The 25,122-nt window shown below is 40.7% G+C and overlaps 1 protein-coding gene across 6 annotated transcripts in view; it reads right to left on the bottom strand.

Moving 5' to 3' along the window:
- Positions 1-25,122, bottom strand: part of GRM8 (glutamate metabotropic receptor 8) — a 674,240-nt gene that overhangs the window by 512,369 nt on the left and 136,749 nt on the right. The gene's annotated exons all lie outside the window — the stretch shown is intronic.

Genomic DNA, 25,122 nt, shown 5'->3' with positions numbered 1-25,122 from the left:
CACACTTTCCTTTTTCTCTTTTATTCTTACTACAAAAAGTAGTATTCTATAGAGACAGCTCCTAGAGGAGAGACGGGAAGGTGAAAGGGAAATAAGAAGGAGAGAGAAATCAGTCATTCATCACTGCTACAGCTGGAGGAAGGCAGCCTTTTTCTGAGCAGAAGGCAGGAACAAATATCACTGCATTCTAGGTCACTGAGCAGACCTTTGCAGAGATTAAAACTTCTAGGGACTGGAGGGATCTATTAGGGGAGAAATCACTTCACAGCTGCAGAGGGTCAGCCATACAAAAGGCCTTCAGGGTAGAAGCCCAGATGCCCTTGGGTCAGTGTGACCACACAAACAGGAAGAAGGAACTAATGGACCATGACTCCAAAGGGGGCAGATGAGTAAGCACAGAGAGAGATGGTCTATATCCCATCAGTGAAACCCCAGAGATGACTATTAAGGATGTTTATGATGGGAATTGGTTTTGAGAAGATGAACCCTTTCAAAAGAGTTTGTAGGTTGTTGTTAGCTTAGAAGTTTCCACTTAGTCTTTCAGCAGTGGAAGTATGGGCCAAGGGACTTTATTTTGTCTGATTGCATAGGCTGGATGGCTTGGTTTTCCCAATGTCTATGAATCTAAATCTGACCTAGCAAAGATTGGTTTTAACAGAGAAAGCATTAAAGCGTTTTGAGTTCAAGCTTTATGAACCACCCAGGCTCTCAGTAGTCGTGGGGAGGATAGCAACCCATCAAATCAGCGACTCAGGGAAAGACCAAGCCCAGATTCTTAAGCATAATCAAAATCTCCCTCACACATTTTTTTTATGCATATGGTAAAACCGTGCTCCTCTAAGTAGGCAGAAAATTCTGTAGAGTATGAGTCACTAGCTCTTAAATTTGACGTTTCTGTAACAAATTTTTGTCCTTGAAAAGTAGTCTTCTGTAGATAGGACTGTAATATTAATAAAACCTTAGGTAACCAAAGGCATACGCTTTAATTTAACTTGTGTTTTCAGTATTATAGAAGTTTTAGTAATGCCAGAATGTTTCACGTACAAATTGCTGTAATGTGTTTGGTTTAATAAGACTTGGAAATGAAGTAGTTGCTATTGATAAGCCCAGATGGCAATACAATAGTATGTTGAACTAATCTGATATTCCAAATAATATTGGACTTTTTAAATAATGGATGGTAACAATAAAATAGTATTCTGATTAATTATAATCCAGGATACAGGTACCATTAGTGTGGTGGGGAGGCTTTCAAGGCTTCAATCTAAAACTCAGCCTTTTTGCCATTTATGAAAATTTAATTCCACATAGTCCATTTTTAACATTTCCAATTCTCACTCACACATCACATCTGAGCATGAAATTGTGCAATATAGGCAAAGGACAAGGACAGCAGAGGGTCACAGATGTGTGTATTGTAAGAGAATGAGGCAGAGTGTCGCTCCTCCTCCAGGGACAGAGCTTCTGGGATGTCCCCGCTTGCCCTGTTCTGAGTGATGAACCTCAGCTTTGTGCATCCAGTAACTGGTTCACACTAGCGAATGCTCACATACTACATAACTTTTGAAATGAGATGATTTTGAGACATGCTTCTTGAGATAACAGAAAGTGTCTTTCCCCATTATACAACTTGCCTTGCCCATGGGGCCATAAGATTCCATCCAGTCTACTGGCCCTCTTTTTAATAGTATTGGATATACACCAACTTCTTTCTACACCCTCTCTGCCCTCATATTAAATACTGCACTAATTCCATCTTCTGTTGGCACCTTTTTCTTTTAAATGTTAGTACCATCAATTCTGCCAGTTTGGAATCACTGTCTAGGTCACTGTCTAGTCAAGCACTGTCTGGGTTGTACCCTGATCTCCTGCTTGGAAATTCTGGAATTTTAGATCCTATTCGAATTCTTGTCAGTGTCCCGTTTATACCCAGGTGAGGTGTTCCAACAGAAGGCAGGCCTCACCCTTTATGTATTCTCGAAATTCATTTCACTCCCAGGATTATAGGTATATTTTCTACACTCAGATAGCCACATCAAATATAGGGGTCCCGACCCAATTTGCATGAAGGCTTATTGTATTTCCCCAAAGATTTCTGGAGTAGAAAATGCCACCCACAGTCAAATTCCCAGTAAAGGTACAAGTGGTAGAAGTGGGAGACGAAACGGTGGCAGCCAGCATCTTCCATACTTACCTGGTGAGGCTTTAAATCCAATCTGTAGTCCTCAAGCTCAGATCGTGGGCCCCTAATATGGTAAATTATGGACAACGAATACTGTTTTCTGCAGTAAAACATAGTATTACTTGGAGTTAAACCTTAAGTTCGATATAATCAAGTATCCCCCACAATGACATAGCTAATGGACCACAGTGCAGAAAATGTGGCTGTACTAGTAGTTTGGTGAAATTAAGTTAGCTTATTAAAATAAAATAAAATTGATAGAACTACAAAAATATATTTACTTGATAAATACATTCATGTACTGTTTCTGTTGGAAAGCAATAGAGAAAATGATACGATAACAACAAAGAAGTCAGAAAAAAAAATCGTGTTATTTATCTCATTGTCCATGAGATAAATCAACCTTCATCCAAAACCCAAGAAGGTTGATTTATCTCATGGACAATGAGATAAATCAACCTTCTTGGGTTTTGGATGAAGTTAAGTGGAGGAGGGTAGTGGTGACATACAGAGCCTGCCAGGAATTTGTTGAACCTAGTTCATGAACATTGTCCTGTCCTGTTTTTGAGGCATTTGACAAGGGGACTCATTCCCACCATTAGGGGAGGGCATGCAAATAGCCAGTGCTAACTGGTTGGGCCAGTGCTCATTAAGATGCTGAAAAAAACAGGAGAAAAAAAATAACCAACTCACCTACATCTACCTCCTAAGCTTCCACTGGAGTTCAAATTGAAAAGGGTAGCACCTTATTTATCTTTATACAACCCAATTACACCTGGAAGGACCCTTATACAGAGAAAGGACTAAGACATTTACTGAATTGAATTGTATGGTGGTAAATACCATGCTTTAAAAGTGTTTAAAAAAAGACCGTTTGATGTGCTTAGCCACATCAAAAACATTGTATTTAAGAAACAGAAGCTTGGAAAAGGTGGTTGACAGAAAGCCAGATTGGCTAACAGACAGTCTGAGTGTCTGACAGCTGCATTCAAAGAAGAAATTGGTAAACAACTTCCCATGGTACAGGGAAAGATTCATTAAGGAAGCTCAGAGTCCCAAAGAGGGATTGAAAAGCTGAGATCAACCAAAAAGGAAGAAAATGGACTTTTTAAAAATAAACTTTATTTTCTTAGAACAATTTTAGGCTCACAGCAAAACTGGACAGAAGGTGCAGAGGCTTCCCATGTACCTCTGCCCCCGCCCCAACATTCATGGCCTCCCCTATTATCAACATCCCCCACCAGAGTGATACATCTTTTACAATGGATGAACCTACACTGACAAATCATCACCCGAAGTCCATGATGACATTAACATTCCCTCTTGGTGTTGTACATTCTATGGGTTTGGACAAATTAATAATGACATGTATTCATCATTAATATATATAGGATAATTTCACTGCCCTAAAAATCCTCTGTGCTCTGAGCGCAACTAGACTTTCAATGTTTTAATACAAAGCAGGAACAGGAACATCTTATTTCTGTTCCACATTCAGACCTATCTTGAAACCACAGCGAACAGGGAAGGTCGGTTTTGAGTCATCGTTATCAACGATAAGTAAATACGAAAAGGGCTGCAGCTTCAAACCCAAGAAAACAGAAAGAACAGAGAGAGTCCACAGGGTTGAGATGAGGCAAGAGCCACTTCAGGAAGCTTCTGGGACACCTAGCTCAGGACGTTTAGTGCCTGTTGTGGAAGCAGCTCCCATTCCTTTTTCCTGTTCCTCCTGTTTCGTCCTGTGACAACGCCCAGATTTTAATGCCCTTTCAAAAGTCCCTGAAGCCCAAGATCTAACAAGGAACCTCGAGGGATCTGGCAGTTGATTGAAGCCTTAGGCTGTAATAGGATCCTTTGCTTCATGCTTAGCCATTGTGATCATTCCAAACCTGGGCCTGGCATTCAGTGAGCGAATCTGGCTCAGGCACTACAAATAAACATCCTCTCAAGTGGAGAACAGGAGCCACATCAGTGATGCTTTAGGTTTCTCATGGATTCATAGGATGTGAGAGCAGGAGAGGTCTTTGGGTAGACAACTCAGTCCGAAGTCTTTAAAGAGGAAGAAAGTAAAATCCATACAGGTGGAATGATTCCTAGGATCACATGGAGACTTAGAGTCTCCTGCCTCCTGGTCCAGTGCTCCATATTCATATGACATCATATTCATATGACATTCTCCCTTATGTAGCCTTTGTTATTCTGAATTGTTCTCCGTCTATACTACTTTTTCCAGTCCAAACCTTTAATGGAGTGTGTGTCTGTGTGTGTCTGTGTTGAGCAGGACACCTGTGCTGGAATAAGAGCATGCAGAGGTCTTCGGAGTGTCCATGTGCTCACTCTAGCCCTCTGGTGTTCTGCCGGGCAAAATGCAATGATATTCCTCGAACTGGTGTTTTCTCCCGTATAGCCCAGATCTCAGCCAGAGGTGCTCCCCCCCACCCTGAGATTTAAACTGTATTAACCTAAATCTCCATCTTATTTTCTGTGTACGTTCATGGAGATCTTTCAAATTGCTCTTCCAACTTATGGTTACCTATGGTTCTAGGTTCTGTTCTAACAAATATTTCTAGTTATGGCTTAGATGGGAATAGATGGGATGTGATATTGTCTGTTCTACACTATGTGTGGAAGTCAAACTCCTTTCAAAAACAAAACCACCTTCACAAGACTACCATCTGGCAGTTGATTGAAGCCTCAGGCTGTTCTCACTACCATGAGTGTGAGAACCTTTGAGTGAGGCCATTTACATTAAACAATGCAAACCACTCCAAATTGGCCAGTAGACATGCCTGGTTTTAAAAGTTTCCTCCTCCAGGAGTTTTTTGCTGGCCAGGCAACCCTCCTCAGTTACTTAACCTTTTACCATCCCCTTGACTCCTTTTTAGTCTTCTTTCCTATCCGATTCTTTTGTTCTCCCTTCCTCCTCCTTTTGGCATTGCTTGGGATTCTGTAGTCTTCTCATTCTATCGTCTAGAACAATGATTGTCAACTGGGGGAGATTTTGACCCCCAAGGGACATTTGGCAATGGCTGAAGCCATTTCTGATCGTCACAAGTGAGGGGGTGCTACTGGCATCTAGTAGGTAGAAATCAGTGATGCTGCTAAACATCCCACAATGTACAAGACGAGCTCCCACAACAATGAATTATCCAGCCCAAAAAGGGGTTAAGAATCCTGAGGGTTAAGAAATCCTCAGCTAGAAGAACTTGGCTGTAGCCAGTTTTAATCCCAATGCAGTTCTAGGCTTATCTAAATTTCTTTCACTCTCCTTATAACATGGCTGTAGTTTAAAATAGCATGTTCTTATTTCAGTTGCACTAACGAGATCCAGCTCAAACATCAAACATCACCTCCTCTTCCATGAACCCTCTTTTCACTCTTCTATCTATGTTTTCATGGCACTTTTGCTCACTACCATTATATCATTCATCCATCTTCTTGGACCATAGAGGTTTGGCAGCATAGGTTATTCCCTTTTAGCCCCGCTAACACAGGCGCTGGCACAGAATAGGCATTTACTAGTATTTGTGAAATTGAATTCAGTGTTCAAAGAGTAGTTCTTCTAACCTCAGTATCAAGCCTGACAGAATGTTGGAGACCATCCTGACAGCAGAGGGCCATCATAATTCCTTTTTGAGAGAGAAGGTACACATGGCATGGGAATGACTATATGATACAAGGTATGGTCTTAGTTAAAAAGACCAAACACTGGTTTTCTTAGTAAAGATATCCAAAGATGACTAAGCACACCTATCAGAAGCAACCATTGTCAACAGAGGATATCAACGAGACGAGATTGTTGCCATCCCAGTTTTCAGTGATAGCATCATAGTTTGCAATGTGCATTGCAATCAGGATTGATTTAAAGGAAGGAGTGTAACAGCCTATCTAAATATTGCTAAAGCACATATAAATGCCCATTTTTCTTGACTGATTAATGATAAGTGGTATAATTATTTTACAATTAGCAGTAATTTTCCAAAGTTTTGTGAGTCGTTCATGAAGTAATGAAATTTCAAATGGTAACTTCTAGTTAAACAATTGGTTGGTGAAAAAGAAAAAACACGACATCCATATATGAAGAAGAGCATATGTAAAACAAATATGAAATTTTGTAATAACATTTCTAATCAACCACTTTGATCTCATTTTCCAAATATTGTTACGTCGAGTTGTCCAACTGTGACATATGAAAGCACAACTGAAGTATTATGCCATGTCATTTGTACATTTTTCAAAAATTCAGTGACAAACTTCAAAGTTTTACGAAGGTAGATACTTCATCATTTTTTTAATTTAAAGATAAAAATCAAAGCAAATAAAAATTAGTGGCGAGAAAGAGCAAACGGTGGCAGAAACCACCTTGATTTCTCACAACTTCATCCCGCCAAAGTTAATGGCTCTCTGCCATGACCCAATTACTGGTTACCTTTCCTCTTGCCTCAGCTTCAGGCCACTTTCCTAGAGCAGATCTTGCTTACCTGGAGACTCAACAACTACTTCCCCTTCCTCCTTGCTAGGAGACTGTTCAGGCGGCACTGGCCATTTGCCTCAGGGCACAGTGGCCTCTCCAAGCTCACTGGCGAAACTCGGTTTAGGTTAGTCTAATCCAGTATTTCTCAACCTTCTTTCCCTCATTGCCCCTCATAGAGCCTTTGGAGACATTTTTTTCCTCAAATACTCCCCAAATCCCACCCCATGAAATTTTAATACCACAGACAAACTATATATCTGTTCATGTATTATGACCTGGTGGAGGACAACAAATCATTTTAACATCTAATTTTTTTGTTCTTCTGATAGAGAGAATAATGGTCCCCCCAAAATTTCCATATGCTAATCTCTGGGAACTGTGCCTATGTTAGGGTACACAGCAAAGGAGAATTAAGGTTGCAGATGGAATTGAAGTTTGTATTCTGCTGAATTTGAAATGAGGAGATTATCCTGAATTATCCGGGTGGGCCAAAGTAAGCACAAAAGTCCTTAAATGGGGAAAAAGGAGACAGAAGATCAGAAGGAGGAAAAAAGGCATCATGGAAAGAATCAATCGGTTTTCGATGGCTTTCAAGATGGAAGAAGGGAGGTCAATGAGCCAAGGCATGCAGAAAGGGGAAAAGGCAAGGAAATGGATTCTTCTCTAGAGCCTCCAGAAAGAACACAGCCCTGCCAACACCTTAATTATAACCCAGTGAGACACATTTTGAGCTTCTGACCTCCAGAGATGTACGATAATAAATTTGTGTTGTTTTTAAGCCACTAAGTTTAGGGTATTGTAATAGCAGTATAGGAACTAAATACTTCTTCATCCCAAACCAATTCTGTTCTCTATAGTGATGATTCTGCCACCATTTAGAATGTATGGTCTACCTCTATCATTGTATTTCCATTTCTCTACCCGAGCACTGATTTAGAAATTGGCATGCGACAGAATTCTGGCAAGGAAGATATGATGCGAGATCTTCCGAAGGCTTCTGGGAAAGGTTTTTTGCTCTTAAAACTGTGAAGATAGTCATAAAGATAAAATTCCCTTTATTTCTTTATCACATGTTGCCATCTATATGTGACACCCTGCTACAATGAGACAATGAGATCTGGAACTGGCAATACCTCCAACCTCCTTATTATGTAGCAAGACAAATGCACTTATTATTTGAGCCGGTTTTAGATTGGATATAAGGCTTGCTATCAAAAGCCACCTTCTTCCCTTTACCAGAAATTAACTCACTCTAAAGACAAAACACCCACCATTAGGTATCCCCTAATTAGCTGAAATTTAATACTGTGAACAGAAAGATTTGAAATAAAAAATAAGAAAATCACTTCAGTCTCAAAGACTGTAAGAATGGGGTGTTAATTAGAGATGTTGAGTAGAAAGTTAAAAAATAATTCTAGAATACCATAGAAGGTCCTTTCTGAGTTAGCCTTTGCCCATATTCTCAACCTATTCTCTTACTTAGCCCATCCACATTTCAGCCCCAACCCTGAATTCTATGTATCCTGTACCCTACTCACACTGAGTACTTGCCATTACAAATACACGTTTATCAATACCTGAACAATTGAGAAGAATGGTCCCTGGAGCCTTTTTCACTGGCTTCATTGGCTTCATTGAACCAACCCTGGCATCACCCCTACACAGAGATAACTAAATATTAATAATCTAACTTTCCCTGTGTTCTCACAGAACCTTGGACACATCTTCATCTGCACTTTTCAAATCGTTAGAATGGCTTGATTGCATGAGCCAACATATATCTCTCCCTCCACTAACCTGCCTCTGAAGGCAAAACCTCTGGCTTTCTTACGTAACCCACCGCACTGTGCCTGGCCCAGAATGGAAGAGAGGAGGGGGAAGGAGAAAGGGAGAAAAGATGAATATGAATGAGAGAGCGTGAGTCTGGAGCTTGGATGAGACATCAGGACTTTAGATATCATTTGGGAAGTCATCAGCACACAGATGAAAGTTAAAAGTGAAAGCTTGGATGAGGTTGCCAAAAACCTATCCTTCAGAAATATTTACCATTGGGGTGGGAGGAGGTAAATGTGCCAAGAGGGAAACAGGAGACGTAGCTCTGCCAGCTGTTAAAGGAGGCAGTTTCTAGAAGAAGAAAGTGTCAGCAGCAGTGGATGATGCGCAGGGGTCAAGAAGAGAGAGGTCTGGGGAAGGCCTTGGAGTTGACCTCTAAGAGATAACCTCCGATAGAGAGAACTATCAACAGAGAACTATCACTAGAATGAGTAGTGAAGACGTCAAATGGCAGGAGTTTAAGGAGAATGTAAACAAAACAGCCATGTGCTCACTCTGAGCACACCTGCATGTGTGATTCTTGACCAGAAAAGGTAGAGAACAAAATACACGACTCTTTGCCTTCTTTTGTTCCACATATTAGCTGATAATCTTGAAAACATTTTTATGTAATAAAAGAGAAATGCCTTTACACATTTGGACTCAGGAATAAGCCCTTTCAGGGTTTTACCAAACCAGCCACGATGCACTTTGCTACATAAAGAAAGGGATAAAATACAGTTCGGTGAGCCGAGGCTGGCTTGGCAAGTTGGAAATCAGCTACATGGTGTGGTCCCAGGGGTAGGCCCGTTGCTCCAAGAAAAGGGGCACTAGACAGGACCCAGGACACCTGAGTCCTGGTACTAGGTTTTCTACTAACTCACTCTATGACCTTTACTAAGTCACTCATAGCTCTGGGCCTCCGTTTCTTCCATATTAACCTGCTGTGATTCTCTGATCTCACTTACTGACTGGTACTGGGAAATAATTCAACCATTCAATAAATATTTACCTATCAGTTCAATGTGCAAAACATTAAGCTATGAGGCTAATTTTTCTAATGGAAAATTCTGATCCCTATTATCACATAAATCCCTTCTGGGAAAAGCAACAACCTGAGCTATTATTAGTCATTAACACTATGTGGAAATATTTTCTTGATTATTATAATAAAGGCAAACATTTCTTAAGAGCTTATTGTATGCTACACCCTACGATTAAAATTTACATGGATATTCTCTTTTAATCATCACAAAACCATGGAGGTGTAGACCATTGTTATCCTCGGTTTACAGATAAAGCTAATGAAGCTTGGAGAAGTCACTTGCCTACTGTCATCACATAGTGATATCACTGGGCAACTGCTAAATGGATGGCAGTGTGGCCCCGACGCCTGTTGTATTAGTCAGGGTTCTCCAGAGAAACAGAACCAATAGGATATGCATATATAGAAAAATGATTTCTTTTAAGGAATTGGCTCATGCAATTGTGGAAACTGGCAAGTCCAAAATCTTCAGGGTGGAACAACAGGCTGGGACCCAAGGAAGAACTGCCAGTGGTACGATTCAAGTCTAAAGACTGTCTACTGCAGAATTCTCCCTTGCTTGGAGAGAGCAATGTTTGGTTCTATTTAGGCCTTCAACTGATTGGATGAGGTTCACCCAAATGAGTGAGAGCAATCTGCTTTACTCAAAGTCCATTGATTTAAATATTAATCTCATCCCGAAAAAACCCTCACAGAGGCATCCAGAATGATGTTGACCATATACCTGGGCTCCATGGCCCAGCCACGGTGACATATAACATTGACTATAATACCTATGCACTTAACAGAGCGAGGTACTCAATAACATTTTTTAAATTATTAGTATACTCTAAATATTCCCTTTTGTTTTTCTCATTTTTTAAATAACAGAATTATCCAGATAGATGTTCAAGCCAAAAGTTCGAGAGCTATCCCCGAACTTCCCTTCTCTCTCATTCTGTACATCCAGCCGCTTGCAATGACCTATTGATTCTGCTTCATAGTAGTGTTCCTATTTGTCACCTCACCTCTATCCTTGCTACCAGAGCTTTATTTAAGGCCTTGTCACTTGTTGCCTGGACTATTACAATAACCTACTAACTCATCTTGCTGCCTACAGATATATTGAGTCTCTCTGTCCATCTTTCAACCTCCTGTCAGAGGGGCCTCCCTAAAACACAAATCTGGGCATGCTGCTGTGCTGTTTTAAATCCTTCAATAGCCCTATCTCCTTAGTTGGGCAAAAAGGTCCTTTACAATCCTGTCGTGATTTATTTTCCAGTCTCGTCTCTTGCCACCCCGTCATAAGCCCCCATACTCTTCATATCTGACTCACAAAAATATTTGTACTCCCTTAAAATCACCATCCCCTTTCTTGGTTGTCAATTTTTGCAAATGCCATTCTCCTCTACCTCAAATGCCAGCCCCCATTCTACCCAAATCAGCTCGAACATCAATAGTTTGTGAAAGTGTTTCCTGAAATCTTTGGGCAAAATACTTTCAGATCTGCCCTTCCAGAGTCTCTGTATAGAATTCACCAACCATTGCAAGCAACTCCCCCTTTAGAATGTCAATCCCTGGAAGAGAGTGCTGTGTGCTGGTCATCTGAGTAACCCAAACACCTAACAGCATAGTACCTGGATATAGGAGACCAGGTAGTTTATAAAAGTATTGAAAACCGGAGCAAAAATATGACCTTCTAGAGATCACATCTGTAGTTTTCTCCTTTCACTTAGTAAAAATAAAAAACAGAAAACTGCCTATCATCTTACCGTGTAATACAAGACTTTAAAAAAATCACTGAAGGTACTTAGAAATATAGCAAGTATCCTCACTTTCCCTTTTTTTTTTTTTTTTTTTTTTTTTTTGGTCTTTTAAGAGGTAAAAAAAAAAAAAAAAAATGTTTCCCAGCCTGCAGGGAAAATTGGTAACCAAGGAAGAAATGATTGCTAGAACAGTAAAAATGGAAAAAGCCAGACTGGGCTGCTCTTCAATATACTTGTAAACACAAGAATCTTCAGACACAAAACAGATCAGGGGGTGAATTCTGGTAAAGAGACAGGCTGAACTGTAGTCTGTCTTCTTGCTGTCCCCAGGAGCTGTGCACTTGAGTGCTTGAAGTGTGGGAGTAGACCGGGAAACTTTAGGCATACTCTAGACCATGTTCATTATAGTAAACAATGCGTGAAACCACAAGTTACCTTCATTATAAAGGAGATGAGCTTTATGGTTCTCGGTGAATACAAACCATTGATTATCTGGTGGACGGATGTGAGGTGGTGATAAACTTTAGATTCTAAAGTTTAAGTCGTTGAAGTAAAGCCATAACTCTCCCTTTAGAATGTAAGTTGTCGAAGGAGACAGTGATTCCAGGCCACGATCGCCATAGCCAACCTTGAAAATATTAAGAAGTGTTGCTATCACTTCACTAACTTGTCCACCCTTCCTGATACCTGTTTAGGAATCACTGCTACTGAAGCCTAGTGAAGGAAACACCACAGTTCCAATGATAATGACATTCAGACTACTGAATGTTTCAGGGTGAAAACAGAATAACAAATCTTTATCACCATGAACATGGTAAAGGTATCAGATAAAAGAATGCATACCAAGGATCTTGGAAACTCAGAAACATAAATCCTGTCAATGGAGCAGGTCCATCTTGATCATAAAATTGAGATGAGGAAAAACAAAGGCATACATGCCAGAAGAAGCAAACTAATTTTTATTTTATAATTAAGAACTCAAAAGCAATCTTGTGCATTTATCAATGAACTTCTTTAACTCTACGAAGCATACATTGTTTGAAATGCTAACCTCTGTTTCTCTGATCTGCGTCCCCTCTTCCTTCAGTACCTAGCCCAATGCTTCCCCTTCATTGCTCTTGCAATGTCCCTGGTTGACACTATTCACCTAACCTGCACTTACACAGCTCATGACCTCTCTCCAGCAATTATTTTCTCTCAACTTGGCTCTAAGCTCTTGGAGTCCTACAACTGTAGCACATCCATCTCTGTGTCCCTCCTTGGTGCCTGCCACAGTGCCGCGCCCACAGCCAATGTGCAATACAGCTTATCCAGTGTGACCGAGGGACGTCTCCTCTTGTAGCATAAATAAAAGAAACCAGAGCTCTGCTCCTGCTCCACCTTCATTAATCAAGTCCTCCCTCCAGCTTTTTGTTTACAAGCAAGAGAGAGAAAAGCTGAACTCACAACTTCATGCTGTTGAGTTCAAGACCCAGAGCATATGTCAGCCCACATGGAGGGCCCAATGCCAAAAGCCAGGTAGAAAACCAAAGTTTCTCAAAGGCAAAAAATAAATAGGGAAAAGAAGAGAAAATACTCTTTTTTAAGAGCAGGTACTGTAACCTTTCTGTATCAGGAATATGTCTTCTGGTGCTTCCTTAACTGCTATATGATGTTGAAACAGGACCAGCCAGCTGTGGTAGAGCACAGAGTGGCATCAGAGAGGAGGCCAGCCACAGCCCTGACTGCTTCTTCCCTGGAGCATTCTACCCTAAAGCAGCCCTGCCCCAAGTGAGGGGGAAATCTTTCAGTTTGGCTGAATTTCAAAGTTTTATTCCATTGGGCTAGACACTTTAATAACTGAAATAACACTTTTCATACACTGAGAAGTGACTAGAGGACTAAGAGTATGAGGCCAAGAAATCCCCCAGAGTGGGGTGTGGCAGGGCTAGATTATCACATGTGAAGAATCAGTAGAAAGAAGAAAAATAAAGAAGTTGCTTAAATAAAAAAAGTTTCTTAAAATAAGGAAGTTGAATTTTTAAAATAAATAAGTGATATAACAGAGTATATTCAACACGCCAATTATATTTACATATTTTAAATCAGCTCTCAATAATAGAGCTTTCCTAGAGTCTTGCTCCCTTCAAGACTCATTGAACATATAAGGCTTCCATGCTTCCTGACAGTCCCACAGAGAATAACATCTTTTAATGGAGAAATTAAAAAGTCATTGATTTAGAAACCATAAAAAGAATTAAAATATCTTCTTTGAAAATAGAGGATTCAGTTGTGTTTATGACAGCCAAACCAAACGCTCTAGTTCCTTTCCTCTGACCTGAGCTCCCATGCTTGCTGTCCGCTTAGCTGATGGTGAGAACTGGCTAATGGCTACGATGCCCTATTAAGGTAGCTTTTTGGTCATTGTGTGATTTGTGCTATTTTCACAGATGGGACTCCATTGGCGGTGGTGGGCGGTCTACATCTTGTCACAGACAACTGCTGGGTATGTAAACATGGCCCCCGTCAATAAGTATGAAGTCCCTGAGTTCTTTCCTTTGGTTTCTAATACATGTGGGCTGAGAGAGGCAGGGCAGAATGTGGGTCCTTTTCAAAGTAGAGGAAAACACCTCAACATAATATTTTGACAAATATTATCATTCATGGTTACATTAAAATCCTATTTGGGGGGAAATTTTAGCTAATGCAACTTAATATATGTTGCCAGAGTTCTATCATGCCCAGATACTGAGAATAAGACCAGGTGGCTATTACCCCTGAGAAGGTCATGGTCTGAGTGGGAAGCAGAGGGGTCAATAGACCAACACCACGCAGTGTATGCAGTGGACATCTGTGTGGCTCGCCTGCCTGGAAGCCTTTTCTCTTGTTCTGGAAGAGCACTTCAATTAGCTTTAAGGAACGACCCCTTCCTATGGCCATGACAATGGGTTTCAAGTGGGGCTCACCCTACCTTCCTCCCCAGCTCCAGGGTGATCCACACCTGGCTATAGTGAACAGTGCCTTCCCTAGACCACAGTAGTTGCTTGAGTAATGGACTGTGGCCCAACACGATGAGGCCAAGCCCGGACCTCTGCTGGAACTGATGGGAGTGAAACACGCCCTTTCCACTACCATCGCTATGGTGGGTTGAATGGTATTCCCCTAGAAATTATGTCCATCTGGAACCTCAGAATGTCACCTGATTTGGAATAAGAGACTTTGCAAATATAATTAAGCGAAGGAACTCAAGACGAGATTATTCTAGATTAGTGCGGGCCCTAAATCCAATGCTGAGTGTCTTTAAAAAAGACAGAAAAGAAGACACAAACGCCCAGAGAGGAAGGTGATGTGACAATGGAGACAGAGATTAAAGTTATGCAGACACAAGGCACGAAATGCCAAGAATTGCTGGCAGCCACCAAAAGCTAGGAGGAAGGCATGGAACAGATTATCCCTCAGAGTCAATACATTGATTTCAGATTTCTGGCTCCACAATTGTGGGAGAATAAATCACTGCTGTTTTAAGCTACACAGTGTGTAGTGATTGTTAATGCAATCCTAGGAAACTAATACAGTCGCTAAACTGGCAGTATGCAAGCCCACAGCTGCTGGTGGCCACATGCTCACCTTGTGGAAGAAACCTGACGATGAAGCCAACACACAAGAAAGCCAAACCCAGAGCTGGAACAAGACACATTCTTGTTGACTTCTATTCAAAGTGTAGAGCTAAACCTACCCAAAGTCAGATTTACTCTTAGATTTCTTAAGTTTCCAAACCCCAAATTGCCTCATTGGCTTACATTTGAGTCCTGACTAAGACAGTGAAACAAATGCTTTCTTCGCTTAAGGCGAATACAGAGGGTTGTCATTTCAGACTTAAGGAAATCCAGGAAGGCCTCACTAAAGTGGTATCATTAAGCTGGGTCTTTAAAAATGAAAACAGCTCCAGACGGACACTAGGAATGAAGCATTTCCAGAAGATGGAAGAGGATCCCCACAGGTGCATTAGAAAATGTGCAAGACATACATATGGTACAGCACAGAGTGCAACGAGCAAAAGGAGAGGCAAGGAAAGGCAAGAAACTGGGCTCTTTAAAGAGCATTGTCTCTTCATCCTCCCTGCAGCTTGGCAAGGCAAGGATGGGAAACGTGACTGTTGAAACCAAAGTCTGCAACCTCAAAAGAGAAATAGTAAAACGTAGTAAAAAGAACATGAGCTTTGCAGTCAGGGAACCCTGGGTTTGTATCCTATGCCACCACTTACTAATTCGGTTACCTGGGGCTGTTACATACTTGGTTTGAGCCTTGGTTTTCTCATCTGCAAAATAAAAATAATGTATGCCTCATGTCATAGTGAAAACTCAATTAGATGACACATGTTAAGAAAGTACTAATAAATATTAGGTTCCTCTTCTTTCAATAATTATCTAAGGAAAATCTTGGATTTGGGGACAATAAGACAAAGAGCAAGAGAGAGAGAAAGAGAGAGAGAGACTTAAGAAAGCCTCCATCTTTCATTGAAGCTTTATTGAAACTGGTAAGCAAACATTCACATTTAATGGAATATGATGCATCTTGGAATTTACAAATCAAAACCAGTTAAGGCAGATCTTAATTTTACATCCTTTAATGAAAGATACACTAAACCACATTTTTAGAGACCAAAGTGTCAAATTGCCCATTTCTATGATCTTTGACTACGTGGATCCAGAAGTGTTTACAGAATCACCATTGTATTATGAGAGCACAAAAATGTTCAGAAAACTGCATAATAATTAGTGAGCCTTAAGATGAATAAGTAACACAAGAGAATCAAAAAGCAACAAGAAATATAAATTAAGAGAAAACGAACAAGAATACTCTAAATTTCGGGGCCACCTAGAACCTAGGAAAAATAACAATAAAGATCTCCAAATGGATTTTGTTTTACAAAGAGTAAAAACAACCTGGGGACATTTATCTTTTTAGTTCTTTTTCACTGAAGAGTTAGTTGGAGGCAAATTTTGTCAGGAAATAATTCACTTGATTTCCCACCCCTAAATCATCCTTTTAGAGGAGCTGCATAGTCATTTGGAGCACACCCATCCCGGTCTAAGGGCTCAAGGACATACCCCGCTTTTGGCCAACATGTCTTAATGGAGTTTTGTTTCAATAGCTTTGATCCCTATAGCATCAAGTCACCTCATTCCCCCAGGGATGGAACTTATATGCTACTTGTGCTTACACCAACTCAAACTCCTATCCCCCTTTACCCCGACTCTAGTCCAAGCCATCCCCAGGCCTTGCCTGCAATTAAAGTTCTAACTCATCTTCTACCTCCATCTTATAATCCAGTGTCTGCACATGATCTCCTTCAAACCTCAGTTGTACCATGCCACTCTGCAAATCAAACCCCTTCAGGGGCTTTTCATTGCCTGAGAATAAATTCCGTCCTTCCTGCCACAGCCAATGAAACTAGCCAATCATGCCTTTGGCTGTTCTCTATCTCACATGCTGCCACCCTCTCCCTTGCTGGGTGCTAGCCACACTTGGCTTCCCAGCTGTCTTGCAAATTAACCATAAACACACATTTGTTTCGCTTAATAAGACATGATTTATACTTGTTAGCTTAAATTTATAATTATTAACTTGTTTATTTGTTTTCTTTTCAAATCGTCTCCTCACTGGAGTCTAAGCCCCTTGAGGCCAGAAACCATCTGTGAGTTCCCAGCATCTAGCACAGTTCCTAGAACTTCGGATTGGCTCCAATCATTTGTCATATGAGTCATAAATAAACAAGCTGCTCAGGGCCTGAAGTCATGAGTCTAAATATTATAAGTCCTATATCTATAAGATATCTTATAGTCACGAATGATGTCACATACTTATAAACTGAGAACACAAGCCAGTTGAAAGAGGAGTAATACATTCAGCATTTTATCTACTTTCTGACTTTGCATCCACCCTATTTGTCAGGCCTAGCAGAGCTCTGGCACTTAACTCAGTTTTGCCCCACCAGAAATGCAGGTCCATCTTGTGGTTCTGGTTCTCAAGAATCAAGTTTAGCAATCTGGGCATTAAAATTGCTGTCATCTACTTAAGCTACTGTTTGTTATCAGACTTAAACCTAGCCCTAAACTCTGATTTCCTGGTTCTCCCTCCTTTCCATATAACTTCCTGTCACAGATGTAGCCATAACCCCAGACCTCACATTTCCCAAGTGCCAGCAGGTAGGCCACGATGCTGAATCCTTACCTTGAGCTGCGTTCTACCCTCTTTCACAGAACACTTTCATGTGGACTGCTAGCCTGTCCATCTACCTACTTCTGCCTCCAAAATACCTGTTCCTGATGTCCTGTCAGTAGGAAGCACTCACCTGCCATGTGTTTATTAATTCACTTATTTAACAAGCATTTTGAGAGCAATTCCTAGACCTTGAAACTATAGTACTATATGAAGACTAAATAGGTTCTGGTACCAAATGCAATGTGTGTGTGTTGGGGGGTGTCCCCACACAAACAAATCTTGGGACACCAGTTGGCTATTCTACAATTCAATTCAATTCTGATACTACGTACCCAGATATAGCATCAGATTACACAAGTTGAGGGCTCAGTCCTAGAAGACTACATGCCTACAACACTTCAGATGACAATTGGAAGTTCAGGTTATCACCTGTGCTTCTGACTGGCTGGCTATAAACTGGGGGTGCCAGAGGCCCTTTCCTTGGACTTAAGACACCAGGTTGTTATCTGTACTTCTAACTATATGCCTATAGATCAGAGGTCCCCATAGCCCCCTCCTTGGGTTCAATCTAGAGCAGCTTACAAAGCTCAGAAAAACATTTTACTTACTGGATTACTGGTTTATTACAAAAAATATATAAATCAGGAACAGCCAGACAGAAGAGATGCATAAGATAAGGTATGTGGGAAGGGGTGTGGCGCTTCCATGCCCCCTCCAGGAGCACCATTCTCCCCAAATCTCCACATATTCACCAACCCAGAAGCTTTCTGAATCCTGTTTGTTTGGGGGTTATGGAGGCTTCATTACATGATTAGTAAACTTATTGGACATTGGCAATTAGTCAGACTTCCTTGGAGATTGAGGGTGGGACTGAAAGTTCCAACTCTCTAATCATGGTTGACTCTCCTGCTAACCAGCCCTCATTTCTAAATCTCACCTCATTAACATAATAAAAGACACCTTTATTGCTTTCCTCATTAGGAGATTCCAAGGGTTTTAGGAGCTGTGAGCCAGGAACTGTGGACAAAGACCAAACATATTACAAGAAATATGTATATTTCTTATAAATCACAATAGCACAAAGATAACTAAGATATGCTCTCCGCCTCTGAAGGAAGAGAGAGAAGTGATTAAAATAAACATGGCGTGATATCTGTGTGATGCTCACAGTTCCCTCTTCTCACCCTCCACCTGCTCTTGATAGGTTTTGGTCTGTTTCCTCTCCTTTCTACATTCCCTGAACTCTGCCTGCCCCCAAATCTGAGCAAGCACGGAAAGAAGGCACATGGCCCCTTATCAGTGTCTCTTGGGGACGGGCTGACCACAGCTGGACACTTTTCTGTTCCTTTCCCTTTGCCTACCCAAACTTCCCTTGAAAAGTTTCTATTAAGCTTGCACTAAGCCTTCCCAAACATATAAAAGAAAAGCGTTTTTCTCTGATTCTGCAATGCTTGTGGATTTGAGTTTGGAATATTCTCTCTATTGCACTAGTCTTTCTTCTTAACAGTCTCTCCTTACCTAGTCTGGATTTGTTTTTATTTGAGAGAACTCACTGAAGAGAAGCCTAACTTAGGCTTTTCTGAGAGGAGAGGTTGATAGAGATCAGAGAATGTGTCCTAGAAATAATCTGAGAATGGGAAAAACAAGGAAACATTGACCTGACTCACATGGCGGGCAGGCAGAAATTGCAGGACAAAAGGTAACATGATTAACTCTCTTGCCACGTGGCAGTAAGTTCAGGTTATCACCTATTACTATAATCTCCTGATCCATGTTCCACATAGCTAAATGGGGCTTCTCACCCCACCCCCATCTGGTGGTGTTGCCAAAAGCCTCACCTGGTGAGCTTCCTCAGTCCAGGTCCATGCCTCTGTGTGCGCCCCCCCCCCACACACACACACACACTCTTGGTCCTTCAGACATGTGTTCCTTCTGTGCAGCATGCCATAGGCACTTCAGTAGAACTCTGGCATCTCTACAACATCCAAGGGGCCAAGTTGCTGATGGGACAGAATCAGGCCCTCTCTCGGTATTTTCATGGACTCTTAGTCCAAAGCATCTCCCTCTGTGTGTTTAGGTTGAATTCCCATAGCCTAGATTAGGAGACTACAAGGACGTAAGAAACACAAAGAAGGAAAGCTTGACTGGAAGTTCTACAAGGGCAGGCAGGAATCAGGTCTGACTCATCCAGCACCTTATCCCTAACCTCCTGGAATGGGTTCCCAACACACAATAGGTGCTCAAATATTTGTTGAATGAAATGTCATGTGAGCTCCCACAAATAGTTCCACCTAACATAGGATTTCTTCTGGCAATAACATCGAGCATCATTTTGAAGGGGAACACAGTGGTTGCCCTTCATGACATCAAACGCAAAAGGCTAGCAGTGTACTGTGCACATCCCTCTTTCCCTTAATAGCCCTTTATATGCATGCCAGCTGTGATTTACGATGCAAATGTGGCCCCAGAGTCACATGGCCCTGAGTACCACTGCCTTTGAAGTGTATCTGAGCTGCTATAAGAGGCATTATTTTTCTTTTCCACTGGTACAACTGCCAGAAGATATGTTTAAATCATTACTTGAAAATCCTTTCCCAAGCAAACCTCTTCCCAGAGCTGTTAACAAGAAACAAAATGTGCTGACTTGAATTTCCCTTTCTCTCCTTTCCCCTGTCTTTCCCTGGTGGGGCCCCCAGAATCATTAAATGTCCCTAGTCAGGTAACATTGAAAGAAGCCAAGAAAGAAGCCCAGTATCTGTCAAATATGCAGATGTTGGGGAACAAAGAATGTGTGGCACAGTTTTGCCGAGGGATGTAACCCTTGAAATAATTGGCACCTTTTTCAATAAACTATTCATCTTCTAGCCTTCTGGATATATTCTTTTTGAGCCATTTATGTTTGAGGAAACCATAATTATTGCTTAGTTGATAAGTTATGAAGTAAACTGGGCAAACATACTCCTAATTCTCAGGCCAACTCTTTCAGGGCCTGCAAAAATAACAGAAATGGATTCAGATGTTACTTCATTTCTGCAAAAGAGTGTTTTTATATTATGTACTTCTAGCAACACCATAAAGTACAGATTGCACCTTAAAGCTCTCATCTTGTTCTGAAGTTTTCAAACAGAATGGCTTTAACAAAGAAATGACTTTGGAAAAGAGAAATAAAATTGTGTTTTCTCTTGGGCTAGGCACAGGAGAAGCAGACTCTTGTCATGACTCAGGCATTTGGCTATGGGGCATGCACAGACCAGTTGGCAAGGATAAGGAGAAACAGGGCTGGCTAACCTGGTTACAGAGGCTGATCCCTTAGGAGAAACTGGGTAATCCAACAGCTAAAATCCATCTCAAGGACCAGGATAAAAGTGGGTTCCGTTCAAAGAGAACTTCATAAATCAGGGCAATATACAGCAGTTATGGTTGTGGCATGGGCTAAATTACATCCCCCCAAAGTTCCCAGCACTTCAGAATGTGATATTTTTTCATTGCAGATATAATTAATTAAGGGTCACTGCAGATGTGATTAATTAAGATGAGGTCATATTCATCTTATATGAAATGCTATTGGTTTAGGATGGGCCTATAAAAGGGGGATATTTGGATATAGACACGCACATACACACACACTAACAATGGGGAGAATGCCATATGAAGATGAAGGCAGAGCTTAGGATGATGTTTCTACCTACCAACAAACACCAAATATTGCCAGAAAACCACTAGAAGCTAGGGAAGAGGCATGAAACAGATTCTTCCTTACAGCCCTCAGAAGTAACCAACTCTGACAATACCTTGATATTGGTCTTCTAGCTTCCGGAACCATAACACAATAGATTTGTGTTATAAAAGCCACCCAATTTGTTGTACTTTCTTATGGCAGCCCTCAGAAATGATGAGCAAGCAGATTTGGGGAGCCAACACTGACTAGTATTTAATTAATTCATTCATGCATTCGACTAGATGCCAGCACTATTCTAGGTAGTATAATAGTCAAGAAAAAATAATAATAGGATTGGTCACTGCTAAGAGGAACCAAGCAAGTTTCAGGAATGGAGAGTACTGGCTGCCTGTAAGCACTTGTTAAGGCCTCACTCTGCCTTCTTATTTGCTCATTGAGTAAACTGGATACAGGCTCAGAGCAAAAAGACCACTCCCAAGTCTCCCATTGGTGAGGATGGGCTCCTAACACAGGACTAGGAGTTAGTAGTTGTTGAGGACTTACCATGAGCCATATATTGTAATGTATGATTTCATTCAACATTTTACACAATTGTTATCCCCATTCTACAGATGAGAAAATTGGGGCACAAGATTAAGTAATTTACTTAAGGCCTCATAGCTAGGATATGACATCTAGAATTCATACCAAACTGATGAGAAGCTCTTAACCACTCCCCAGCACTATTTAGCCTGAGAGATTAGGAGTTGGGTGAAATGAACCTACAGATTATAGGCTTTATTATTTGCCAGTAATAAAAACAATTGAATTCTAAATGTTTTAGCAGTATGGAAGCCCCTAAAGTTTCCCATATGTGTTACACATTAGCAAAGAAAACGTATAAGCTATCATTGAAAACATCTCCGCCTTTCAGTTCTCAGAGCCCAAGCAAGTCTAACCTCTAGGTTCACAGTACCAACACGACCAGGAATCTGGTGACAATGGCCATTTAACAGAAACTCATGAATCTTCTGCTGTGTGCCAGGTACTCTACTGCATATTAGGGAGTCCTTCCATTGAAAAAAAAAAAAAAGGCATTCTGGTAGAAGGCATCTACAGAGAAACTGACATTACAATCAGAGTGACAAGTGGTGCCACAGCTCAAGGACTTACCAGAGCACATTTCTAAGGACAAGGCAAGATACCCCAAGCTTATCCTGATCTCAACTCTTTTAAGTGGCAACCGAATGATCAGACCCAAGCAAAGACAGCTATCTATCAGGTGACACAATTAGTAATTCTGACAACCAAGGGAGACAAGAGTAAGACTTAGAGTAGAATGTCTACCATGGTGGTTGTGGAGAACTAGCAAGGAAAACAGAGAGGGTAGGTGTCAGGAGAAACTCAAAATCCTCCTCTCTGACCTTTCAGGCAGAATATGACTAAATTTAAAGGTAATTAACAAATCAAGCAAAGCCCTCTGGCTATTTATCCCACAAACCAGGCAGTACATTTACCAGTCTCATAAAAACATACAGCTTTGCCACACACTGGGAAAAAAATCCATATTCATCCCATTTCTTTCACCAGTTTTACCCGATATCAAATAACACTTTAACGTTCATGAAGAACATTCACGGTATTCTATCACTTGATGATCTCTGAGATCATTAATAGACTCCCACTTAACAGACGAGGCAATTAATCCTCAGACAAAGTCTCATAACTAAAGAAGAGGGATCTAAAGTTTCCATTATATCAAACTGTCATTGTTTACCAGACACTTAACTACAGCATTAGAATTGTAGGTTTGAAAGCATTTACTGAATGCCGTTTGCTGTTTCACATTAACAGCAGCCATTGCTACTTAGCAGTTCCTAAGCCCTAAATATTAAGAAAGGCCAAGGTGAAGAACAGCTTTGAAATGACACTCCATTTGATCAGTTTCTCCAGTAATTGTTAAAATCATATACACTTTCTTTGGATCCTACGAAGCTTCTACAAGCTCTCCGCACCTGCAGTTACAATTTGCATTTCCTCAGCCCTCCTTTGAAGTTATTCTTGCCAATTACCTGGTGCTAATATTAATTAAATACGGTTCGCAACTTGAAATGTGGTGTTATCAATGGAACTCAGCTGTAGAAATAGAAAGTAAAATTTTCAATTGAATTAAAATGTTTCCTTTCATTTATGGTATTTTATAACATTAATACTTCTGTCAAAATGATTTCTGCCTGCTGGAAGTCATTTTTCCAAAGCACTGAACATCTGAAGGAAAAAGCTGCTCTTTATGTATTCTTTTCTTTGTGTCATTGAAAATATTTTGTTTTAATCTTGAAATGAATCCATTTCAGTTAATAGAAACTTGCTTCCTGTTTATAACCCAAGAGGGAAAAAATGCTTTCCTTTAAAACTATACCAAGATAGTTTAAAAATATGATCAGTGTGCACTTTTCAATTGTATAATAGGAACGAAATTTCCTTTACCTTACTGTTTGACCCTCACCAAAAATAAATCGTTATTAAACATTTTGGCAAATGTCAGTCATTTTACATACAAAAAATGAATTAATTAAATTGGTCTATTGCATTAACATTTCAAACAGATTGTGCCAACCCAATGACCTCTGTGATCCCTTCCAACTCAGAGATTTTAAGATTCTAAGCATGTGTCAGACAATAGTTAAAAGCTTCCAGCATTTGCAAATTAGGGGGGAGAAAGTCACATATGGTAGAAGAGTTGACAGAATCAGGTCTATTCTGCCCCCTATAATGTGTGTGGTGATGACTTGCAGGCCTGTCATCTTCAATCAGCCATTCATAAATATGATGACTGATTAAAGGAAGTGTGTTGCCACACTGTGCAAATTCACAGTGAAAAGATATAATGCCTTCACAAATTTCTTTTATCTTCAAAGATCAAGTTTTAGCTTCCTTGCCCCTTATAATGATAGTGGCAGCATTAACATTTATTATCCTGTCTTCTTTTAAAAAATAATATAATAAGGGAAGACAAAGAACTGAAAGAACCTGTCTAAAGACTCAAGAAAGTCATCTGTTGAGTCATAAGCTACAAGCCCCAGAGCTTATTATGGAAAAGCATAAACCTATATTATCCATCTCTTTATTACAATATCAAAGAAAACATCATATCGGGTAATTAAAACAAGGCAGAAATAGAGGACTATTGTCCTAACAACTGAGGGTATATAACATGGGCAATGGATAACTCTTAACAACCAGCAGCAACTAAGCTCTTTCTTCCCTCAAGCCAAAAGAGACCAAAGGGATAAATAAAAATGCATTAGGTCAGAAAGGACTCTCTCGATGTCCATAATTTTCCAGGTGTCATGGAGAAGAGCAGCATCTTTGAATTACACAAAGCGGGTGGTTGAACAGCCAGTACACCACTGTATGGGAAGTGCCAGCTGCGATCACACAGGGAAGTTACCGATTACCTCGAATCCTGGGAAAGCTGAACTTGAGGATCCCACCACCTACTCGAGTCTGAAACCCTGAATTATCCATTAGGTCACCCCATCTACTCCAGTAGTCAGGATTGGGAGAGTGGAATTCTGTAACACTCCAAAGGAACTTCTGAATTGGTTATATTATGGGCTTCTCCATTAACCAAATCCTGCCTACTTAGCACCCCTCATCCCTATCGCTAATCTGTTGTCCTGCTGGTCTACCTCCCATCCCTGACACTGAAAATCATCTTCCGAAGTACACTCTCCTTCACTATCACCCCTCTTAATGGGTTTTAAATTGTGTCTCCCAACAAGATATGTTGATATCCTAACCACGGTAATTAGTTAAGATGAGAGCAGGATGGGCCTTTAATCCAATATGACTGGTGTTCGTATAAGAGAATATACAAGAAAAGGGAAATGGCAATATGATGATGAAGGCAGAGATTAGCACGATGCAGCTACAAGCCAGAGAACACAAGCATGACTTGCAAACACCAGAAGCTACAAGAGGCAAGGAAGGGTTCTCCCC

The sequence above is a fragment of the Rousettus aegyptiacus genome, unplaced genomic scaffold, assembly GCF_014176215.1.
Source record: "Rousettus aegyptiacus isolate mRouAeg1 unplaced genomic scaffold, mRouAeg1.p scaffold_m13_p_13, whole genome shotgun sequence".
Classification (NCBI taxonomy): Eukaryota; Metazoa; Chordata; class Mammalia; order Chiroptera; family Pteropodidae; genus Rousettus; species Rousettus aegyptiacus.
The sequence above is the reverse complement of the archived record's forward strand: the minus strand, read 5'-3'. Positions and strand labels throughout refer to the sequence as shown.